Source organism: Thermobia domestica, chromosome 1 (assembly GCF_964235325.1).
Source record: "Thermobia domestica chromosome 1, izTheDome1.hap1.1, whole genome shotgun sequence".
NCBI classification, from domain to species: domain Eukaryota; kingdom Metazoa; phylum Arthropoda; class Insecta; order Zygentoma; family Lepismatidae; genus Thermobia; species Thermobia domestica.
The window spans coordinates 368,766,871-368,774,130 of record NC_137454.1 but is presented as its reverse complement, the minus strand read 5'-3'; positions in this window follow the sequence as shown (position 1 = coordinate 368,774,130).

The window sequence follows — 7,260 nt, the reverse complement described above, 5'->3', positions numbered from 1 at the left end:
GCTCAACGCGTGAGTGTGTCGAGGGTATGAGCTTTAGTTCGCATTTTTGCCACCGCTCAAGACATTTTGGCAGCACTATAGCATGTTTCTTAGAAAGTCATTAAGGCCGAAGAAATCTCCAGACAGATGACTGGGGTACTAGGAGTCAGGGCTGTTCATAAATGTCATGAAACCCTAGGGAAAAAAAAAAACTTCTGTGAGGACTCGAAACTTTCTATGAGGCTCCCAATATTATTTAAAAATAATCAAGAAGGAGTTCAAAGGTCAATAAATTCCTGTATTATGAATGGACTAAACTTTATTTTTGTTACCAGAGGATGTTTACAAAGTTGCTAAATGTGTGTGTGTGTGTTTTTTTAAATCTAATTTAATTAAATTTAATATTCAGAAAAGTTATTGGATCAAAAGAACCACTATATTTCAGTCATTTTTTTGTAGGTCTTATATCTTTAGAACTATATATAGTATAGCCAAATCCAAACTATCGATTAACTCAGTATATATGTGCTTTATGAAAAAAAAAAAAAAACCCGACTACTCTATTTAGGTACCATTCAAAAATTGTTTGGCCTCTGATCTAATTTTGGATCAAAAGATCCATTATATTCCAATCAAACATTTTCTTGTAGGTTTTATATCTGGAGAACTACATATCGTGTAGCCAGACACAAACTATGACTTAAGTCAGAAACACCCAAACTATAATGTCAATATTCCGTAAAAAATACGAAAACTCGATTTAGGGGCCGTTCAAAAATTTTGTGGCCCCTGATTCAAAAAACTAATTATTGGCCAAGATCGCAATCTTTTGATGCATGGAATCCGGGATCACTCATCAAAGACCAGAGCGCTAGCAACTACACTACGCGAGGCCATAACATACATATTAATTAGCTTCATAAATAAGTATTATCAATTTTTCTACCATCTGAAATTTGCTCAGTACACTGTAACTGAATCGATAACAGTGAAGCCGGGTTTAATAACTTCAGCAATACGGAAAATACAAATTGTCTCCAAAGAAATCAAATTCCTGTCTCTGAGCATGTACGCCTTATGAATTCCTAACCAGATACAGGCTAGCTTTTTGGGGGTAAGACATCCAAAGTATGATATTTATTGAGAACATATTTATAGCACTGGCAACCATGGGTGGTACCATTCAACAAAAACAGACTACAAACATCTCGCCTACAACGACTTGTGACTTGAGGAGTGGAAATGTCTCGAAAGTTGTAAGAAAAACGAACAATTCTTATGAACTTCCGTGACATGGCTTCTAAAACCAAAAAAATGTCAGAGGTGAAATAAAAAAAAAAAAAAATGAGTGTCCCCTGTTGATGTCAAATGTATTATTTGTACGTGACTCTATATATTCGCCCTTCATATTCATTCGTCTTTCACATTTCGCCGCTCAAATACAGAGGAACACGTTATGGTAGAAATATACTCCACAAAGAACTCTATATACCACTAAAACTAATTCCGAAAGAAACAGTTGAGAATGCTCCAGGAACATTGCCGGAATGAACTTAAAAATAATTAATTTTTCTTATTAACTTCTACAGGATTTATACTAATTTTTCTATGTATTTTATTATTATATTCATTAAACAATTTTTGTATATCTATCCATTTATAATTTCCTTGAGTACTAAATTTTTTCCACATGTTTTGTTGAAAGGTTCTGTTAAAACGTTCTACGATATATTGTTTTACGAAGACATATGCTCAAAATGGAGGATTCAAAAATTGAAAAAACTAACAAAATGCGAGTAACGTCTCTCTATGACTTACGGTTCCCAAAATGTGGCTCCTTAAATCTCCCGAAATCGGATTTTTTTTTGGGCCACTATCTCGGGATCGATAAGAGTGAATCGAAAATTTCCATCACTTCTTTTAAAAAGTTTTTGATGCTCTATGGAATGAAGGACTCAAAATTAAAAAAAAAAAGTCACAAATAACCGAGACACACACACAAAACAGACATAGGGAATTTAATAACGAAGTGTTTTAATTTCATTGAAAATGGAAAAAGCGAGAAAACTATATGAATTGTAATAATAACTATAGACACCTTACTTTTATGTTATACTGACTTGTTGGTAGATGGTATAAATATCTTGGATGCAGGCTTATTTGACACCACTAGAATTAGGAGCATTAATAACCGCTACATTCTCCAACAAATCGAATGTGAGAATGTTTTTTTGTAATTTGTAGTGCAGTACTCGTATGGCTAAAATTCAAACTTGTTTGGTTAATTAATTAATTAATTAATTAATTAATTAGTTTATTTATTTTGCCATGATCATACAAAAGGTATCAATAAAAGATATGCAAAAGTAATAAACATACTGGAACATAGCTCAACATATACTTGATGTATATCTGGCATGTAACATTTGTACAGTCAGCAACAAAAGTTTTTGATGAAATTAGTTTCGTAAATAACTTCAGAATGGAAGGACAATTTGAGTACATTTTTCAGTAAATTAAAAAGAATGTAATTTTAAGTACGTCCCAGCCATACACCGTTAATCTCAAAATCAATTTTATCAAACGGAAAAAAAATGTCTGTGTCTGTACATATTGTTTATGATAAATAGAGATGTAATTTTTTCCAAATTAGATTGTCTCGCAAAGAAAACATTATCAAATAATTAACTGTGTTTTGGTGGCACCTTGTAGCACTTTGTTTTTCAACATAAGCACCTTTTCTCACACCATTTTGAAATTCTCAAAATCTTTTCTATAGATACGCCACATTGACTTGACACCTAGTTCTCCGTTTCTAGCGCTGCTAACGGCAGAAGGAATTTCACTCTTTTTCACTAAGACTCTCTCGCTAAGCATCAGCTGAACCCTTATTCAGCTGAACCCTTATTGGCTCAACGCGTGGGTGTGGGAGGGTGTGAGCTTTAGTTCGCATTTTTGCCACGGATCAAGACATTTTGGGAGCACTATAGCTGTTTTTCTGCGTTTCATTAATATAATAATTAAACAAGGTATAGCGAACGTGCGCGGCAGCAAATTAATTTCGCTTCAGTGAAATCCCATTAGGCGAAAGCTTATGATTAGGGTTCAAAATTAGGAATTAGATTTCTGGACTTTCGGCATTTATGGCCATTTAGCCTGTCACGTATGAGGGATGACGGATGACGTCTCTCGGCGATCACACTATCTGAGGAAAGAGAAGGAAGAAAGGAAGCGGCCTGGGACTTATATGTTAGGTACCATCCCGGCATTTACCTGGTGTGAATGAGAAAAACCAAGGAAAACCTAATTCAGGGTGGCTGGCCTGAAAAAGCGTGTTACACTTTTTCGACCGAGTGCCCGCACTGGGAATCGAACCCGAGATCGCTAGCACCAAGTAGGCGAAAGGTATCGAATAGAAAGTAAAGGGAGGTTGCAACATTAAATTGACCAATCACGACTATCATCAATTTGTATTGTTGAGTGCTTTCGTAGACGTGAATGTACCGAATCACATGAGTTCCCATTGGGAACCGAACACGGAGATGTATTCTCATTTGAAAGATAGACCTTAATTGAAATATTAGGGTTGACTGTTTTAGAACTGTCCCGAACTTAATGTTACATTTTTACAGTTTTCAGAACTTGTGTTCTCAATAACATTGTTTTCTGGACTTGTTTTATGCAGACTTTTTTTTTTAAAATATATATCAGTAAATTTTGAGTCCTTACATATGATGCAATTACTTTTGGTATTATTGGTATTTGTATTTAAATTTTCTCTCCGAAATGTTGCACCTTTTTAACTAAAATTTTGCACAGGAAAATCATTTTAACATCTGACTTTTCCCATGGTCAGTGTTCAAGCAGTGATGAAACTTGTAACCAGTAAGTTACGCTTATGCAACCCTATCGACATTAAAAATGAATTGTTGTAGGTATAAAGATAACAATGTATGGAATATCCTTGTTTTTATGCAACCAGTTCATCTATAAAAATTGAAAGGGTTGCATAGGTATAAGTCACTCGTTACAAGTTTCATTACTGCTTGAACACTGACCAGTTTATCATCCATGAGAAAAATCAGGTGTTAAAATGACGTTTATTATAATTTTATTGCAGAAAGCTTCATTTGGGTTTCTCATAGAACATTGCTTCTCATGATTGCATCATTTATTAGGATCACGCAGTGAGACTTATAAAATTGTGTTGTTAGTACGTCTTCATTATTCTGCGTATCTCTTGAACGGAAACCAATTTTTAATTCTGTTTTTCTAAATATATAGCTAGAGCAATTATCTCGGCCGAGTCCATTAATAGAATCAGTTCCTTAACATCTTAACGTGTAACGGCGACTTTAACGGTAGCTATTAACGGTGGCTCATAACCCATACAGATAAGCGAATTCTTGAATTTTGTTTTTGCAATAGATAGCTAGACTGATTATTTAGGCCGAGTTCGTAAATGGAGTTAATCTGTTAGTATCTTAATGGGTAATGGTGACTTTAATGGTGGATATCCATATCCCATAAATATTCGCGTGATACTTTTTACTGTCTTTACCAGAAATTTATTTCATTTAGGCTTTCTTCAACATCTATGCTATGCATACGATGTATTCTAGAACAGCTATTTCTGTCCTTGTGTTGATCCATCAGGGTAAAATTATAAAGAGAGCAATAAATGCCTTTTAATATGGATTCAGTGTTTGAATAATAGGTACCACCTCATTCCTTATCTCTTTGCTAAAACTAGAAATAAGCTCCCTCGTGGCTAAGCAGTTAGCGTACGCGCTTTTGGGGTGGGAGATCTGGTTCGATTCCTGGCAGGGGAGTTACATTTGAGAAGTCACAGACGACGGACACACATAACGATATCTCTGCGAGTGAGAAGTGTAGCCATATCATGGGTGTTTCAATAGCCCAGTGGAGAGCAAGAATAGGAGCTTTTTACAGAACCAAATATAAGCAGTATATGAACCACAACGAGCTTATCGATAACGAAAGATGGACAGGAAGGGAAGAGTATGTAGCGGTAGTATTGGTGTTACTATGGATAGGAAACGTCGAACAGCACCCAGCTCCAGGCAACAAAGATAGTATAGACCGAAAGATAAAAGACATCCAGGAAAGAATTACTAACATGGATTCCTGGCAGGAGTTAATGTCGTTCGGATCGCATATTTATCTGTAAGTCCACGACTCATTTAGCCTATCCTCTAAAAGGGACGCTAACTTCAAAATAAATAAATAAATAAAACTGGAAATGGTAAAGCTTGCGCCACAAACGAGACTTGCATGCGGTGAAGTTGCCAGGTAAGCATATCGATCTTTATAATAAAGGCCTTTCTTCACCATATAATTTCAACTTCCAAGAGAGCTTATATCGGACCACGCCACCAGACCTGGCTTCCATTATCATACACGTCTTAAAGGTAACAGAAATTGTTTTTCTTCTTTTTACTATTGTTTTAAGGGGGACACACTGGCTCAGTTTTAGAGCACCTACCAGTAGTGTGTGGGGTTCGATCCCCTACCAAGTAAGTTTGTGGTGCACAACATCGTATCCATGCTTTTCTTCGGGTTACTCGCTGTTCTCCTTTCACCAATTCTGCTTTTTCTTCGGGTTACTCGCTGTTCTCCTTTCACCAATTCTGCTTTTTCTTCGGGTTACTCGCTGTTCTCCTTTCACCAATTCTGTTTTTCTTCGGGTTACTCGCTGTTCTCCTTTCACCAATTCTGCTTTTTCTTCGGGTTACTCGCTGTTCTCCTTTCACCAATTCTGTTTTTCTTCGGGTTACTCGCTGTTCTCCTTTCACCAGTTCTGCTTTTCTTCGGGTTACTCGCTGTTCTCCTTTCACCAATTCTGCTTTTCTTCGGGTTACTCGCTGTTCTCCTTTCACCAATTCTGCTTTTTCTTCGGGTTACTCGCTGTTCTCCTTTCACCAATTCTGCTTTTCTTCGGGTTACTCGCTGTTCTCCTTTCACCAATTCTGCTTTTTCTTCGGGTTACTCACTGTTCTCCTTTCACCAATTCTGCTTTTTCTTCGGGTTACTCACTGTTCTCCTTTCACCAATTCTGCTTTTTCTTCGGGTTACTCGCTGTTCTCCTTTCACCAATTCTGCTTTTCTTCGGGTTACTCGCTGTTCTCCTTTCACCAATTCTGCTTTTTCTTCGGGTTACTCGCTGTTCTCCTTTCACCAATTCTGCTTTTCTTCGGGTTACTCGCTGTTCTCCTTTCACCAATTCTTTTATCTTCATTTATTTGCATTATTCATTCGTCTCTTTTAGCCTTACAGGCATAAACGTGATACGTTAAAGTTTTCATTTGTTTATTGTTTGTGCTCACGCAAAAGAGTAAAATACATATTAAAAATAATAATAACCTTTATAAGTTAATTATAAATTATCCGAAAAATAATAATAATAATAATAATAATAATAATAATAATAATAATAATAATAATAATAATAATAATAATAATAATAATAATAATAAATACATTTGCAGGTTTAAGAATTTGGTTGTTGTCTTATTTCGTGAATTTTGGTACAGTAAAACACTTCCCTCACTACCGAAAGTTCTATGGAAAATGCTTAAATTGATAATTTACCGTTGTTTAGCTGTTTGCTACACAAAAACCGAAAAGTTAAGAAAAATAAAAAAGGTAAGTAAATAAAATAAAATAAGAAAAAATAAGCAGTAGTAATGCTGATTATACAATGTAATGGTAGTTTATTACTCGTAATGTTTAAAGTGACCCCGCGTAGCGTAGTCGTTAACGCTCTCGCCTTTGGTGCAAGTGGTCGCGGGTTCGATTTCCGGCAGGGGTACCCGGTCGCAAAACTATAATAGCTTTTACACAAGTGAGATTTCTCCTGGGTTTTCCTCATTCATACCAGGCGAATGCCGGGATGGTATCTAATATAATAGTCCCAGGCCACTTCTTTCCTTCCCCATTTCTTTCCAATTCCCCAGGCAGTGTGATCGCCGAGGAATATCATCCTTCATATGTGAGACAACCTAACATGGCCATAGATGTCGAAAGCCCAGAAATCTAATTACAAATCCTACTCGTAATGTAAGGTTTATTTCTATCCTTTTGGTGGCAGAGATGGTTTATTTCTATCCGTTTGGTGGCAAAGATGTTCATTTCTGTCCTTTTGGTGGCAGAGATGGTTCATTTCTATCCGTTTGGTGGCAAAGATGGTTTATTTCTATCCTTTTGGTGGCAGAGATGGTTTTTTCTATCCTTTTGGTGGCAGAGATGGTTTATTTCTAT